The sequence below is a fragment of the Branchiostoma floridae genome, chromosome 19, assembly GCF_000003815.2.
Source record: "Branchiostoma floridae strain S238N-H82 chromosome 19, Bfl_VNyyK, whole genome shotgun sequence".
In the NCBI taxonomy this organism is placed as follows: Eukaryota; Metazoa; Chordata; class Leptocardii; order Amphioxiformes; family Branchiostomatidae; genus Branchiostoma; species Branchiostoma floridae.
In genome coordinates this window covers 4,299,200-4,318,034 of record NC_049997.1, presented here as the reverse complement: position 1 = coordinate 4,318,034, position 18,835 = coordinate 4,299,200, and the positions used below count along the sequence as shown (strand labels likewise).

General features: G+C 38.0%; 1 protein-coding gene across 1 annotated transcript in view; it reads right to left on the bottom strand.

The window, feature by feature from the left end:
• The window catches only part of LOC118407025 (neuronal acetylcholine receptor subunit alpha-10-like), a 35,866-nt gene extending 19,174 nt beyond the window's left edge, over positions 1 to 16,692 (bottom strand). Inside the window, exon 1 of the mRNA XM_035807441.1 lies at positions 16,396 to 16,692. The gene's annotated coding sequence lies outside the window, so the exon portion shown is untranslated. The remainder of the gene's footprint in view (positions 1 to 16,395) is intronic.
• Between the last annotated feature and the right edge of the window lie 2,143 nt (positions 16,693 to 18,835).

Genomic DNA, 18,835 nt, shown 5'->3' with positions numbered 1-18,835 from the left:
TTCCTAAAATATTGTTGGCAACAATTTTACGAAGTTTGACAAATTTTCCATTTTTTTCGTGTTGCCATGGCAACCGTTTGCTGACAGGCAGTTTTGCCAAAAATCACTATTTTTGGTTTTAACAATGTATTTTTAACATTTATTTGCTATATTACTGCTATTTTATTACATAAATAAAATCTTATATTATTTATCATATCTTTCATAATTATATATGCATAAATTATGCTAATTTGATGACGTCATCAGCCCAAAATCCAAGATGGCGGACCGAATGGCCAGATCAAGAATAACAAGCTAATTATTCCTTAAAATTTAAAACTTAAACTTAAACTACCTGGTATTTTTTCATCAAAAAACATCCAAAATGAATTAATTTAGTTTATTTCCATTGCCCTTTGTGATTATTTATTGCAAAAAAAGTACTTTTAAAAATTGAAGGTAGTGGATATAATATGGCGGAGCCTAACTCGTATCTTAGATGTGCATGACGTCATTTTATGACGTCATTATGACGTCATCGATGTTGCTATTGGCAATACAAGTCGTAATAAACATTAATATTCTATCTGCACTTGTTGTTACATTTTTGTAGTATAACTTGAAGTTTTCTGAGAATACCCTTTTTTCATGGGTCCGGCCAATATAATCAAATTGATGACGTCATAATTACGTCATTTTACGTCAACGTAACGTCAGACGTCATATACTTATCAGATATTATGTTGATATCATGTCCTGTAAATTTGGTGGCCCTACGGCACGTTGTTCAAGAGTTAGAGGACTTAGAAGTGGAGGGCCTCAAAAGCCTCAAATTTATGATTCGACGATACATATACTTGCCCATTGACATGTAACATTTCCAAGGAATAATTACACGGTGGGGGTAAAATGGGAACGCATTTACACTTCTGCTGAGAGGAAATGACGGTTCATTGATATATAACTATAATAAATGTTCTATCATTTCACTCCTGTGACACATCCAAGTGATAACATACGCAAAATTGTTGTTACGAGTTATGAGTTTGGAAACGGTCAGACGTTTTTTCAATACCTTTTAATAAGTGAGGAAGTAGTGCCTTTAAATTTCCCAAGAAAGGTATTTTTTCAATACCTTTCGTCAGTGACACTTAGCAGATGTTGAAGAGAATTCAAAAAGTTTACTTAATGCAAGAAGGACAAGGTGTACTTGAATGAATCAATTAGCGCCTGTTTTTATAGTACAGACGATTTATATCTGGATTTGCATCAACATTATCTTTAAAAAATGTCGAGACCGGCCCAAATGTTCAAGGAAAAGGGGGATTGTCAAGGATTTCAGGTGGCATTATAATAATAATAATAGCCTTTATTGCACATTCATGCCCTATCGTATATCGGGCTAAGTACAGGCATATAGATACAAAAGGTAGTAATGCAGTACACATGGTTTCTAAAACATGGATTCTAAAACTAGTCTAATACATTTGTTCGGCTTCTTCTCGTTTCTTAGTAATGTTGAATATGTAGCTTGAGATGATTTTGTATAATGTCGTTTGATCAAACCTCATAAGAAAAATGAATTTTTCAACACTAGACAAAGATTCAAAGCGAGGGAACTTTCCTATAATAAAGCTAAAAAGAATACTTCTATCATTACTATATAAACTACAATCTAATAAAAAGTGGGCTTCATCTTCGACCTTGTTCATGTTACAAAACTGACAGATTCTTTGCTCCAGAGGTGTGCGGTTGTGCCTCCCTGATTCAACACGGAGTTTGTGGCAGCTGAGTCGCAGTTTGGTTATTGTAGTTCTTGTCGTTCGTTCGGAATTCTAAGGTACTCTTCTTCGTTGTAGGTGGATTTGAACAGTCTGTATGAGCGTAATTTGTTCTTTGCGAATTTGCCTTTGTTGTCATTATAAAGAACGAGCCATTAATTGTGCTGTCTGCCTTACTGCCCTCCTCTCCGATAAGTCAAATTTTTGGAAAATACGTGGCGAACAAGAAAATAAAAAATTCATGAAAGACAAAAACAGAACAACAAAATTTCGATGGGAATATTTTTCTTAATTCATTTTCATGTCTGTTATTCATGTATCAGTTAATTGGCCCTAAATTATACTCTACTCACACATTTAAGGATACCCTTATTTATAGCCGAGCGTAGTCTAAGGGAACTAAATGCCCACATGTATTCTGTATGCAGTTTTATTCAGGTCCCACTGTATCAAAAGCCATTTCAAATCAAACAACAACGCTCAAGTGCGCGATCTTTCCTGGTTATCTCGAAAGGAATCTCTCCCTCAAGCCTCCTTAACATCTCACAAGACGCATGTGAACACACCAGAAGTACTTTCACTTAAGAAAATTAGCCATTAGTCAAAGTTCTAATTGCTTGTGCGCCACAGATGTGTATCGTTGAACGACAGCGGAAGTCCTCTAGATTTTCAAAATCATTGCCCTAACGACCTTTTCTCATGCCTGCTGTCAATCAAAGGAGTGTCGGGATTTGGTTCAAACCTTTTAGTGTGCCCGTAAAGAGATAAGTATCTCCAAGAGACGATTGCTTTAAAATGTGCTCTCTCTAGATATGGACATCGTTTAGCGGTTGCTCAAGTAGAGACTTGATCAGTTATTAAGGAAGGGCGAAGTACCGAAGCTAAGGGCTAATCTGAGAGTTGCCAGCATAGAAAGGTTACTAAGTGACACTTAAGTGGACGCTTAACTGTCATTACTAAGGTTAGATCGAAACTCTTCGGACTAAATTAGACAACCTTGACCTCTTCTGAAGCAATAAGGTATTTCATTGGTATTTAAATTTTAACCACACGAGCATATTTTCGTTACTTTTTCTTCTGCATTAAGGCGTAACATTGCATTTTTAACATAATGTACTACCTGCGTGAGGCATGCAAGATTTGACGGAGTGGAAGAGGCCATTTACATCAGAGCCCACCGGCCTTCCCTCATCCGAGACGGGGGCCGATACCGACTGCCAAGCACCTTTGACCATTTGCTGTCACACATAAGATCCAGATCCGGACTTAAGGTCATTGATAAGGATCAGAGGACTTATCGATACCTTGTTGGTATACGCTTTATTTTGGGTACGGACATAAAGTCTTAAAATTGTAGCATAATATTTGATCCACTCACATCGATCGCGGTGGGGAAAGATCTTTCATCTATTTTGTAAGTGTGATAGGATCTTTTATATACTTGAAGAGTGGCTTTCCAAAAACACAAAGACTTTATTACGTCCTATCCATCCCTAATTGAAGCTAGGTACTCATTTTCAACTGAGTTATGTGAGGAAGTAGTGCCTTTCCCACGACTTCAGAAACTTTTATATTGTAAGTCATCGATCAATAAACCTTTAACTACTAAAGCAAGCTAATATCACCGTATCCATATGACACACATGGTAATTATAATATTGATATTATCATTATGTCGTTACTCAATGTTCTCGTCAAGTAAAAACAATTATGGGAGTCACCTGCTTTGTGGAATGTCAACAGGAAAATTTATGCATATTTATTGCATATTGTCCTTGACAAATTATATATGAAAAATTCATTTCCACAGGAGATATGCCTCCGTAATAATACATGGCACGCTTAAGAAATGTTTCATCTATGGCGGGGTATCCAATTTGTAATGCTGTCACTGTCAATACTTTAATATTACCAACCGCATTAAAGGATATCTAAAAGGAAAGTAAATGCAATCATGTCGAAAATTACGTGTGAAAACATAAATCCCGACAAATTAGCAGGCTTAATTCCTTTAAGGACAGGCGTGTATGTGGATCATAGGATTATTATTATACACCGTTTGCTGGAAAATAATAATTGCGTTTCTATAATAACATGACTTTTTATACGGTCTGTACGTGCTCGTGTGAATAACATAACTATAAAGGTTTTGGATAGATCTCAATGACATTTTGTGCTTAATGAGCATATATACCATATAGATAACGGGTCGTCGGTGGCCAAATCGAAACAACTTTGTCCATTTGGATACTGTCACTATGACACCAATGAGTATGCTTGTAAATACATTATATAGAGTTGAGCCTCCTTGTAACATTTTGGTGACTGCAGAGGCGCATTTGCTGAATACATTTTTCACGGGAAAAAGTGCAACACTGTAAACGACTCATGGGAAATACATTGCCACTTTCCTCTGAGATATCGAACGGGTGATTTAATCATTTTTGTCACGAACCAGTCCGATCTGGTTGACCTATTTACCGCTCGCTCTCAGACGGGAATTATTTTAGGACTCAAGAGATCCATCCGCCTACGCTAACCCACGGTGATGAGGTTTTACCGCAGTTTTCCCACGCGCATTGATTTGATTAGTAGGCTAATCTTCTGCTCGTGTGTGGTAAATTCCTGGAGGATTATACTTCAATAGCGACGTCTTCCATAACGTTGCTTAAGAAGTTATCCTCTCGTTAAAACTGTCTCCGGTGGATTCTACATCACAGAATAATTGGCAATCTTTAGCAAAGTCAACGCTGTCATTATGAGAGATCAATGATGCGTTGTGTGATTAGACTTCTGTTGATATTACCTTAGCAGTAGTAAAATTAAGTCAATAACAACATTTCATGAGGAATATCAGAGAATTAGACTCCCTTGCATAGGCTCGGAAGCTACGGGAGGTAAAAGAGCAGCAAGGATGCAAAGCGCAGCGAAACAAATGGAACAAGATCACAAATACTTTACACAATATGGGTATTAAGTATTTACCCCTTACGCCGATATAAGTTAGACATCCAGGTAATAAGATACACCAAAAAGTAGTTACTCAACGTCTCAAGCAACTGGATATGGTTTTGGAAACGGTCAGACGTTTCAACTGTGATCCAGCAGTTTTCGTCAGTGATCTGGAAGAAAGCCCTTGTTTCATTCCTTGTTTACCCCTTGTTTCATTCCTTATTTTGATATTTTGGCTGTCATGTTCAACAAGCGTGTGCGTGCTGGGAGGAATTTGTAGACAGGGAATGAAATAACATTTAAAGGGGCCTTTCTTGGACCTTTAAGCTAACTTTCTGCCCATGTAGTTGACGTGTCTTGTAGCCGTCCCTACCTTCATACTAGTTTTATTTTACGAATTTTATTATTACTTTGTTTTGCGCCAACCATTATGATAAATATGCTGGGAATTCAATGCAGGAATGAGATGGCCGTTTTCTATTTCTCAGCATATGTTTTGCATTTTTTTTGCATTTCTCTTCTGCAGGGCTGATCATCAACATTTTAATTTTACAATTACTTTTCCACTAGGCTGATTTGCTCTTCATAAGTGCAAAGTTATGACATGGATATGACAGCGTAAATCATTACCAGGCTGGTTCTGATTCATTAGTTTCAATCAATTCACACCAATGGGAATCGTTCTCTTCTTAGCGTCGTAGTTCAGAATATTATCAAGTAACCTATGCGTATTGAATGTGACATATTTAATGGAAGGGACTTAAAGTAGAACATGCTCCATAGTATAATTAGGTGCCTGCGTAAAAATGTGACAGTTTTTATACGTTTTAAGTAGGATGTAAATGCATTGTGCCGATCGCAGTCTTATGTGATCAGTCTTATTTATTTATCTATTCGTAAAGGTGACAAATACATTACACAGACTCACAGGCAGCGTTGATAATAATGTAATCTACAAGCAGGGGCAAATACTTATGGCTTTTTCTTCGTAATGGTAATTACACTTGTTTTGAGGACCAATTTTGAATTGATTTCTACTACCCTGGATGGCGTTCAGCCTTGTTATGCTTTAGATCGCTCGATTCCTGGGCCCCAAAAGTATCCTCGGGTAGCGTTTGAAGCAAAACAATGATTACAATTCTTGCTGAAACGGGTATTCGGGTATTCCGTATCACCCGAGGTACAAGCCCGACCGCGGGAAGGATCATACCAATGTTATGATTACTAAATCACTGCTAAAGCAGTAAAAAATTACTATATTGAGAGTGCTAAAACATACCAGACGTCATTGCGGCTCGAATACATCTACACTACAAAACACATTTTGAACAAAACGGAATGCGATAGTTGACAGCAATATTAGCTGTGACCTTGACTTTGACCTCTTAGTACGGGTATATTGGGCATTTGATATTCGTCTTCCTATTACATCAATACCACTCTTAAAGCGGACGTAAATCAATAACTTACTTACTTGTAATTGGAGACGTGTAATGTATATTAATATGCTTTTCATAGATTGTCAATGTCAATTGTATTATCATATGTGAAATATGTATTTGCAGTTAAAAGCCTAGCGATGATGGGCAGGCCATACATGCATAAAGATCGACCAGAAAGTGAAGAAAAAAAAGTTACAATCAAGGTTGGATATTTCTACTTACAAGTCATCAATACTTAACAGTCATCAATTATTCTTTGAGGCTATTATCTTGGCACATTTAAACATTTATGTTATCAAGATTCAAACCTGTAGGAAAGAAAAATGAGCACAGGTCTATTGTCCCTAGAGAACTACGCCGGAAAATGAGTGAATATATTATTCAAAATGCATGTGCTGATACAAAGACGTACATATATGGTGCAAAATGACCACATCCTCGGTCAGAAAAAAAATCATATCAAGTGTTCGCAGCATTTTCCTCATTCAAATGAGATTGAACCATATTTAAATTAGGTCGAGAAATCACCAAAAAAAGATAACGGCCAAACAAAATCCATTGACTAATTTTTATTTGTCTATCAACTTTACCATCACGATGGAGAGGAAGCTGAGTTGTTCACCTCTACATGTTGGCTCCCCTTCAATTCTATCATAACGGGACAGATGTAGTTTGTACTATTTTCACGTATAACATGAATATGAAAAGACTTCGATAATTACTTAGTGGATACTTACTACCTGTATCAACTTTGCCAACGGTGGTCTGACATATTTAGTACCAATGAGTAAGGGGTGGGGGCACTTATTTTCAGGTCTGTGTGAAACCATGTCAAATATATATAATATATATATATATACTTTTCTGTACCAAATCAGAGACTTCAACCCTGAATCCCATCTTACATATTCAAGCGGATTTGAATTATACATTCCAATGATATAAAAGGAAACATTTCATTAGGCCAAATAGTATCGTATTGGGAGACTTAATATATATCAAAGCAAACGTTGGCATATATCCAAGTTTGAGACATTCAAGTACTGAGCACTTGATTAGGCAAAACATTGTATAACACATGTTACAACATCGCTTGAGACCTTCTGGATTGTGGAATGGTGCCAGAGAAAGACACATAGTGGCAGAAGGCAACTTCATCAAACACATGTTACATCTGCACTTAATCATGGGTACCGTGCACCCATGCGATTGCGGGAATTTACACCTCATGTTGACACTGTTGTAAAACACATGTTACAACATAGACATAGGGGACCTCCGGGATAGTGAAACAATCCAAGTTAACAAATGAAGAAGTAAAATAATCTCAAGGACAAATTGTGAAAATGTGCTTAAGAAAGAAGTTAAGACGCCACCAAACTCAAGTTAAATCTGCACTCAGTTGTGGTTACCCCGTTACCTATGCGGTTCCGGGAATCTAATCTTCCGTTGACACTGTATTACAACGCATACAACGACATCACAAGAGACCTACAGGATCCTGGGCTGTTGCCAGAGATTTGAAAAAAAAAACCTCCGTAACAGAACGCAACCTCTTCAAACTCATGTAACGACGGCACCCAATTGTAGTTACTCAGTCACCCGTGCAGTTCCTGGAATTTAAACCGTATGTTGACACTGTGCAACGAATGCTATAACATCATAGAGGCCTCCTGGATCGTGGAAAAGTGCTAGGGTAAGGTGCCCGACAGAAGGTAACCTCTTCAAACTCATGTTACGTTTTCACTCAATTTGTGTCACCTTTGCGATTCCGGGAATATAATCTTCCGTTGACGCTGTATTACAAAGCATAAAACAACATCACAAGAGACCTACAGGATCCTGGGCTGTTGCCAGAGAAAAAAAATCTCAGTAACAGAAGGAAACCTCTTCAAACTCATGTTAGGAAATTGTAGTTACCCAATCACCCGAGCAGTTCCGGGAATTCAAATCATACGTTGACACTGTGCAACGAATGCTACAACATCATAGGGGGCCTCCAAGATCGTGGACAAGTGCCAGTCAGTGTAAGGTGTCAGACAGAAGGCAACCTCATCAAGCTCATGTTACGGTGGCACTCAATTGTAGTTACCCATTCAACCGAGCAGTTCCGGGAATTCAAACCGTATGTTGAGATTGTGCAACAAATGTTGCATCATATCATGGAAAAGTGCCACAGTAAGGTGTCCGACTGAATGCGACCTCGTCAAAGTCATTTCACGTTGGCACTCAATTGTAATAACCCTGTCGCCTGAGCAGTTCCGGGAATCTAAATCGTACGTTGACACTGTGCAACGACTGTTACAACACAACAAGGGGCCTCCACTATCGATGAAATGTGCCAAAGTAAGATGTCCGACAGAAGGCAAGTTCATCAAACTTGTGTTACGTTGACACTAAATTGTAGTTACCCAGTCACCCGAGCAGTTCCGGGAATTTAAATCGTATGTTGACACTGTGCCACGAATGTTACCACATCCAACACCATAGGGGACCTCCAGTATCATGGAAAAGTGCCAAAGTGAGGTGTCAGACAGAAGGCAAGTCATGTTACTGTTACGCTTTTACTCAATTGTGGTTACCCCGTCAACCATACGGTTCCGGGAAGTTAAATCTTCTGTTGACACCAGATGCTAACACTTGGTTTTCTATTTGGCAACAATGGGAGCAGGCAACCACGTCATGATATGCTGCACTAATATAACTGAATCTTCTCAAATTAAGAATGAGGAGAGTTTGTTCATAGAGGTGTTTATTTGTGTAAGAAAAAGCGTTCAATATCATAGCAATTTATTCATACGTCCTGACTCTCCAAAATATTTTGCCGTATTTATAAACAACAGACTAGCGAAATGATATGACTTTGTATAAATGTTTTGCAGATTGCACCATAGGTGTTTGTTGAATAATATATATTTTCATGAAACAATTTGCATACGAGATGTTTTATGATGAAAGTAATGTTTCCATTGTCATAAACACTACCAAGCCGTTCAACAAATAACAGGTATTTAAACGATAGATGTTTTGTTTTAAACGGAATTTTGCTTTTTTGGCTTAAATCTTTTTAGATCACACATCAATGACATATATTTGTTTTATCTTGAATAACGTTAGAGGTTCTATAGAAGTTCTATCACACTAAATATCCTAAAACATGCAACGGTGTATATCTATTTTGACGATGGAGGTTCTATGATTTTTGATAGAAGTTCTATTATATCGCATATAGTAAAGCGTGCATCAGTGCATTTCAACGAGGACAGTTAACGGGAGCTCGCAATAGGCACACGCGGTCGCGCATAGGCATCACTCCGCCACGAGAAGCTGTCGATAAAACCTATCAACCGGGCGGGCTCCAAACAGCTGCGGTCATTTAAAAGATAGATGGAATTTATCGGAAAAACAAAATGGATGGAAGGGGGCCCTGCATGGGTTATTACGGGTTTTGAGGGGCATTACAGATGTCTGCTTGCTGTTTTAAAATATGTAGACATCCTCGTAAATTTTGGAATATAAATCAATATGAGGATACTCATTTAGATGTCTTTAGCCTCTTTGGCCATGATGTCAATAACGATAACAAGCTAATTGCAAGATTAGGACCCGGACCTTAATTGTAAAAACAGCAACAGGTAAATAACCTTAAAGAAGACAGTTTCCTATTGGTCCCAATAATAATGTGCTATAACGCTAGTTCACCTTTATCCGTGAGTAACATATATCCGTTGTTTTTGAAAACAGCACCCAGGGGGATATCAATTCAAACTGTAATATTTTCAAAATACACCACTTTGAAGTCACATTACGTCCGCATGATAGCCCTAAATATGCTGATTTTTAAAACAGCGGTTAAAGGTTACCCCACGGATAAAGGTGAACTAGCGTTACGTGGATAGCTTCAAATACAACAATTGTGGGATACAGCTTCAAAGACTTTTGTACTCTCTCGCGTGATTCAAAGCAGATAGAACGTTGTAAGTAATCCAAACTACGGTCTACCTGAAAGATGATGGGCCTCAATGTACCCAATATATTTGATTAAGAGGTATTTGCTGACAGGGGCCTTTTCACCTCGATGTCTTCATGACATCATGACATCATCATAACCGCATCATGCATGCCATCCACGGCCTGACGCGCGCAGATTATGCATGAAACAGACGAAAATTCACGGTGATGACTTTTCATACATGCCCCGTTAACCTACATGTTCTGCAAAGTGTGAATGCATTTTCCAGCTCTGCCTAATAGCACCCTTGGGTAATGTTATCGCGTGGCATGTCTTTACAGAAATATGTGAGGTCTAACTCTTCATTTTCCGCACACGCTTGGTTTCAGTAAGCCAAGCCCTGAACAAATGTGAACGCTGCCCCTTTTCTTTAAACGTACGCTTTAAATATACTTTACAATGACTGAAATAATCTTATAGTGTTAATGCCTTTACAGGAATGTATGAGGTATAATCCTTCATTTTCTGCACAATGACCTACCCGCTTGGTTTCAGTTCATGCCAAAAAAAATTATAAATCATAAGCTTGAAGCAAAAGTAAATGTTGCAATTTTTTTCATTGAACGCATGCTTCACGTAGACTTTACAATGTTTTCGATAATTTCACAGAAATGTGTGAGGTCTAATCCTATATTTTCCTCTTAGTGGCCTACACGCTTGGTTTTAGCCCGTGCAACAAATAATTAAGTCCAAGCTTTAAAGAAGTAAATGCTGTCTTTCTTTCTTTCTTTTAAAGGTATGCTTCACGTAGATTTTTCATAATGCTTTACGCGTGCTTCAATAAGTTTTTTGTACCAATGCCTTTACAGAAATATGTAAATTCTTTAACCTTCTATGTACACACAGCGGTTAACCCACTTTGCTTCAGTTACGGTTAGATGTTAAGGCACAATCTATAAGCAAGTGTTAGGGTTGCAATTTTTGTCATTAATGCTTTACATAGATTTTACTTACATTCTCAGTGCACTGAAATTCTATGGTATATTACGTTCTAGCAACGTAATATTACGTAGCCCAAATAGCTCGTGCAATAAAAATGGTTCTACCGGTAATGCTATGAGTAAATATTGTCGGTTTCTAAATTAAATACTTAAGAATGTTTTACGGATGTTCTACCAGGACTTAAAAATCAAATTCTGCGCAGATTCAGATTCCGGTTTACCTTCCTGTACAGTAGGTTCTGGCAGGTTAATGACATACCTTGCACTGACATCTCTCGCCTTTGAAGAGGATCCTCTCGGCGATGGTATTCCCTGGTGATGACAGCATCACTGAACACGGCGGTCCCATAAGGGCCATAAAGTGCCGTTGATTGATGTGCATTTTCGTCTCGTACATGTCACATGCCGTAAGGGTTGTGGATTTAAGAGTGCATACAAGCCTTGCATACTAGATCTAACCAAGATTAAGTTGTTATCTCCATGTTCAATGATATGTTTTTGTAAGTTCTTTTCTATGAGAAATGGATGCAGTCATTGTATATCTAAGGCAATGTGCGACTATTGGCTAATCTTATGTGTGTGTGTGTGTGTGTGTGCCTGTGTGTGTGCGCGTGTGTGTGTGTGTGTGTGTGCATGTGTGTGTGTGTTCGTGTGTGAGTGTGTTTTTGTGTATGTGTGTTTGTGTATGTGTGTGTATGTGCGCGTGTATGTGTGTGTGTGTGCGCGTGTGTGTGTATGCGTGTGTGCTTGTGTGTGTGTGTGTGTGTGCGCGTGTGTGTGTATGTGTGTGTGCTTGTGTGTGTGTGTGTGTGCGCGCGTGTATGTGTGTGTGTGCGTGTGTTTTTAATATAATGACTTTGCAAACCGTAATCAGTGACCTAGAAGAACATTAATACATGCTACAAAACTTGTTTCCATTCGTTGAGTTGTAATTAAAAGTATCCAAGTGGAAAGAAATGTGAACTCTCACATTTCAACGAGCATCTCTATATTGAACATCCGAATGATTACCCATCAGGGCGGGGTACTACATCTGAGGATTTAGCGATTGAAAGCAGGTTATGCCATTAAGATCAATATCTTTTAATACAATCACAACGTCAAGCCGGTTAGATTAAAGAATGTACAAAACTACCCACAAGGGTCTCTTTCTGTATGCTCTGGTCGAGCAAAGGCCCCGAGAATGGACATCAGCATATAGTATAGTCTATGATTAGGTAAAACCTACTTGTGGTATTGTCTTTAAAACCAAGGTATCAAACATAGCTATGGTGGTATAAGTGGAAGGTTAAGGTGTTTTTGCTTGAATATGTTGAGCAACTAAGCGGGTAGTAATAACGTGAAATGCAATTAAACCGGGATTGTTTAATTATATTTGCTTGAATCTATAATGAAAAATAATAAAATGATTGAAATCATTACATTCGGATCGCCTTACAGTTAATATATATATGTACGAATTAGTACATTTGCCTTTTGTCACAAAAAGGTTCATGAAAAACACTATTCTTATGTAACACACTTCCGGTTAAATACTTAAGCATACTATCAGCACATGAGTGCTTTTGATAAATGACACAGCCAGTTCCAAGAAAAGTGATAAACATTGAAAGTGTTTAGATGTATGAATGATTGCAATGGATGCGCCGTTATTATATACGGACATACATTATTTATTAGCCCTCGATCGCAAACTGCACTCGGATATCCAGGCAGTATGTCATTTAGATTGAGAAAGTATATCATTTGAACTATTAGTATTTTATCCTTTTGCTTTCCTTAGAGATATTATTGTAAAATGTAGCTTTCTTACAGTAGAGTAATTTCATATGATCAGTTTATACTTACTTTGCTTACGTTTCGATGTTTCTCAGACACCTTCAACAGAGCTTCTAACTGGAGTTCCGCTTCTCGTCGCTTTATGCTACATGTAGTGGGAAGGAGCAGAGCCCACCGTTACAAGCTCTGAGACATAGGAACGTAAGCGCGTTAAGCAAAGAAGGAAAGACTGGTCATGTAAAAAATTCCCCGTGACCAGAGGTTTTGTCCATTCTGCCCAAATGAGATCGAAGACGAACGTCACTTTGTTATAGAATGTTCTCGATATAATGACAAACGTACAGAGCTGTTCACATTACTTTCCACTTGCTCTAAAGACTTTGCTACTCTCTGTTCGATAGATAAACAACTACATTCTGGGAGGCGATAACCCTCACTGTGTACAAGTAGGCAAATATATCCACGAATGTTTATACCATAGAACCAATAGTGTAAATGACAAGCTAGACCCTATATATTGATTTATTCATACCTATAGTTATCCATATTAGTGTATTTAGTTGTACTGTAAGTAGCTGTTATACATGTAGACCTTACGAAAGTCGCTGTACTTTTGTCGTGTCTCAATAAAGAATCATTAATTGTAAAAAACATTCTCCTATATCATTTATACTACCAACGTGTAAAATTATTTTCATTTTTCAGATGTAGTCAGCCTCTTTTGTAGATAATGTTACACAATTTCTCATTTTCAGTGTCTCTTTTCTTATAGATTGTGACCTTTAACACAATAGTAAAAGTCACTTACAGAAGTTAGGCAATAAAGCAAGCTGGCAGTCTGAGTGTGTTTTAACGGAGGCTGTCAAACTGGTCTGATTAATTGATATTTTCAATAATATTTGTAATTTCATATTTCATCTATTGATAGTATCTAACCTAGTGTATTAATTTATATATTTATGTATTCATTTGTAGGCCACAAAACCAGCATACCGCTGCCTGTGACACACTTGTATTGTACCGTCTTGCAATCGTAATAAATCAAATCAAATCAAGTTCGGAGAATCCATCACAATTAAACCAGTCCAATGGTAGCCCAGAATTCTCTGTCGCTTTGGAAAGTAGTCACTTTAGTATACCACACCATACCACAATAGACAGTCGTCAGTCCCACCATAATCCGTCCATGTTAGCACATATTCATAATATACACAGGATTAGGATGTACTGAGTTCTCCTGACCTAGAAGTGTTGGTCATTAAGCTTCTCTCTCTCTCTCTCTCCCTGTCAGCCAGTCTATACAGACTATGACACTTTTCTACGCAAAAAAAGAACCTAAGCTTCTAGCGACGTACTATTAACGGTGAAAGAGCTACTAGAAGCGAGATTTTCCAGCTTCCCTTATGTCTACACTGAACGTCATTTATATACTTCAATACCCTTTATTGCACATTCATGCCCTATCGGGATAAGTACAGGCATATAGAGACAAAAGGTCGTAATACAGTACACATGGTTTCTAAGACTTATCTAAAGCATGGGTTCTAAAACTCTTGTAATACATTTGTTCGGCTTCTTCTCGTTTCTTTGTGATGTTAAAAATGTAGCTTGAGATTTGTTTGTATAATGTCGTTTGATCAAAGCTTATTAAGAAAAATAGAGAAATTCAATATAGACAGTGCCAGCCGCCTTCAAAATTGGTTGAGCGGACCAAGCAATCAATGGAGTCCTCTCAATGATGAGTTCGGGCAGGCAGTGAACGATGGCTCCGCTGAGCAACACGTTATTTGATTGGCAGATGTGAAGACTACCCTCTGTATTATATCTACAAAAGGCCCCCTTTCCACTAGACGGCGATCGCACTGCGCTCTCACTGCGACCTTAATAGGATATGTGTAACCTTCGCTTAACCTTATACTGGGTATATCATACAAAACGTAAACGTATGACTGAAAAGACAACAAAACGCACAAAGTGTGCAAAGGATCGTTTCTTTTCCATAGAATTGTTGAGCGATATGTCAAATTTGAGGTCGCAGAGAGAGCGCCGTCCTGGTGGACAGGGGTATAAGCACAACAAGGCAATAGTAACGAATTTGGTTTCCGCATTTGAACATTAATCAACAATTAATTAAACCTGGTATCTTGTGTTACAGATTTCTTACTAATTACTTAGACGTAGAAAAAAATCAACTTACCAGCTATGGTACGGGGGAAAAACTAGTCAATAGGTAGAAATTCTTTTTTTAAACTTTTGTTAAATTCTGACCAAAAATATTCTTGCAGGTACATTTTAGCGATGTAAAACTTAAATGCATCAGTCACTGTTATCTTAAACGCCATATTGTAACTATACAGATATAAATCGTTCAAGCACATGTATATAGATCAGAATGAACAAAGAAACGTGATTTGAAATAAAGGATATGATAAAGACCGATGGACATCGATTGTTTGAATCGAACACGCAGGGATAATACAAGGGATTGTATAAGAGGTAGGACAAACTGCAATGAATAAAGTGTGTATAACAACAATATCAGCAAAATAAGCTCATTCACAGAAATAAATTTCTATCAAAGGCATCTAAAATATTCATTAGAACATTTCCTTTCGCATTCGAAGAGTTGCGTGTATTTATTGATTTTATCTAATAAAGAGTGTTTTTCTTTCATTCTCACTGAAGCTACCACCGGTTGAGTAATGTTACGAACATAGTTTATGCATCTGCTTCTCCATCTTTACTACTTGCAACATTATTACTGATACTGTAAATGTATTTGATTTCGCAGTGATTTGATTTCGCGGTAAAGGACAAGGACTTTTCGCGGTGGTTTTAAATTCGCGTTATTACCATGGAAAAATGCTCGCGAAGGTTTTAAGTTCGCGGTGAAGCGACCACCGCGAAGACCGCGAACATTAAACTACCGCGAAGGTTCCTGCATTTACAGTAGATTGCTTGCATTCTGGTGCGCTAAGACACATTTCCTTTTTTGATAAATGCTTGATACGAGATGCAATCCCATAGCTGCCTTCTTCCTTAAGTTTGATATATCATAAGATGTAAAATTCCCAGGTTAGTGATGATTTGTATGCCGTATTACCACGTTCATTCCGTTACCAGGGTCATGGATGTAATCACTCGCTACACAAGATTTAGGTATCGATTGGGTTTCAAGAGAGGTAGTGATTACCCTAGCCCCTGTAAACTACCAATACAAGACGTTCTCAAATATTATACCTGCTAGACACCCGAAATTACCTTTGGAAAGTCAAGATTTCTACTGAAAAACGGTATTTGGAAAGAGGAATCCGCTGCTAAAAAGAGCAATGTTCATGATTAGAATTCTACAGACACCACAACGTTTCAAGGACAAATTCGTTCTTACTTGGAAGAAAATACGATTTGATGTACAGTATTCCATCTGGGCCCATTTGGAAAGCTCTTTTAGAAAGATTAGTTGGCGCATGTAAGGAAATGGGAAAGGAAATTGAGAAAGAACGTACCTGAGAAGACCTTCTTCATCTTGCAGCCGGGCTCGCTGCAAACCCTTGAAAAGAATAGCCAGCGCGGTTCAGGCGAGAATCTTTTACGATGCTTCACAAAAATCAAACAGCAAGCCTTCGTGGCGAACCGCTTCAGGGTTGGGTGGTGGGTTCCAATTATGCGTACCGGTATCAACCAGTTGTGGCAAGCATTGCCGGCAACAACGGTCCGATGCCTCTTCAAAGTGAGGAATCCGCGCGGTTGCAGTTCTTGCTCATCAGTAATCTTAGTTCCCCAGAAAGGCTCGTCTCGCTACGGCGTCGAGTTACGGCGGTACGTGCATTAATCATGCGCCACGTGATCCCTCCCAAAGCGCCACAATTGGTTGTCCTTGAAACCAGGTTTACAGCTCTTGCGTTCCCCTTGAAATGTAGCCGCCACGACTAGTAGTGATTTACCATAGAGATGTCAGAGCAAATAATCATAAGATCCCCAGGTCACTGTGAAACAAAATATCAAGAGCTACCCCACTCTTATGCATATCGTAGTAAAAATGAACCACCTTATTTTGCTCCGAATTATAGTATTGTATCAGCAGTGAATTATGAAGTGCTTTGAGGCTAAATGACCATGCAAACCCCAGGTCGGTGCGAAACAAAATATCAAGAACTACCTCACTCTTATGCATATCGTAGTAAAATGAATCACGTAATTTTTGTCCAAATTATAGTATTGTATCAGCAGTGAATTGTGGCGTACTTTGCGGCTAAATAACCATAAAACCCCAGGTCAGTGCGAAACAGAATATCAAAAACTATGACACTCTTATGCATATCATAGTAAAAAGGAATCACGTAATATTTGTCCAAATTTTAGTATTGTGTCAGCAGTGAATTATGAAGTGCTTTGAGGCTAAATGACCATGAAAATCCCAGGTCATTGCGAAACAGAATATCAAGAAGTACCCCACTCTTATGCATATCGTAGTAAAAATGAGCCACGTTATTTTGTCCGAATTACAGTATTGTATCAGCAGTCAATTGTTGCGTACTTTGAGGCTAGATAACCATAAACCCCCAGGTCATTGCGAAACAGAATATCAAGAAGTACCCCACTCTTATGCATATCGTAGTAAAAATGAGCCACGTTATTTTGTCCGAATTATAGTATTGTATCAGCAGTCTTTGAGGCTAAATAACCATAAAACCCCAGGTCAGTGCGAAACAGAATATCAAGAACTACCTCATGAGCTCACTCTTATGCATATCGTAGTAAAAATGAACCACCTTATTTTGCTCCGGATTATAGTATTGTATCAGCAGTGAGTTTTGAGGCTATATATAAAAAAATGACTATAAAAACCTCACAGCAATAGGGAATGAAACATTAACTCCATTGGCAAAGGTAGTCACTATTGTTTTATGTTATGTTGATCCTAGTTATATTTCACACAGCAATTTTTGGACAGAATATTTGTGTTGTTTTTTGAAGGAAAAACGGTCATAGGTACTTTGAGGGCAAATGGCCATCCAAAATATTGCGCATCTTTGACTAAATATGAAGACATTCAGCAGCGGCATTTTGTATTCCCTGTGTTTTCTGTTACGAGAATCCTAGTGATATTTCATAATGCTACTTTGGTGCAAATGTTTGTATTATTCGGTGGTGAATTATTAGGAGCTTTGGGACAGGTGACCGTAAAGAATCCCACAGGAACATTAAACAACATAAACCATATCGACAAAATTAGCTTGTATCACCAATTCTTTGTGTTACGTCATTTCTAGTAATATGTTACACTGAATGTTTGCGGGAAAATGTGGGCAAATAACCATAAATACCAGTAAGGAACATTTAACGTTACTGCGGCACTATAAGGAACGGTAGCTTGCATCACCCCTGCTTTGTGTTACGTCAGGCCTAGTAATGTGTTACCCTGCAATTTTGGTTCGAATTTTTGTTCTGTATCGGCAGTGACTTATGAAGAATGAATGAATGAATGAATGAATTTATTGCTCAACAATATGAAGTGCATTTAGGAAAAAAGACCATAAAATCCCAGAGCAAAATGTAATGAAACATTTGCACCACAAGCAATGGTAGCTTGTTTCTTGTTATTACCACTTGGTTTGTCTTATGTTAATGCTAGTAATATTTTTGGTTGCAATTTTGGTCCAAATAATTCGTGTTGGCATGCAGGGAGGGAGCTATCAAACTTTGGAAGAGAAAACTACCATTTCAACCAATGACGTTCATGGAATAGATGCAACCAAACATTACGACTATGTACGGGGACATTTTGAAGCATCCCTATGTTGGTAATGTTGATCCTAATGATATCTTACACTGCAATTTCGAGCCGAATGTGCTATAGACAGTGAGTTAAGAAGTGTTATGATGGCTAATAGCCATGAATTTCCGTATCCATGAACAACATGAAACAAAACATTAATTCATCAG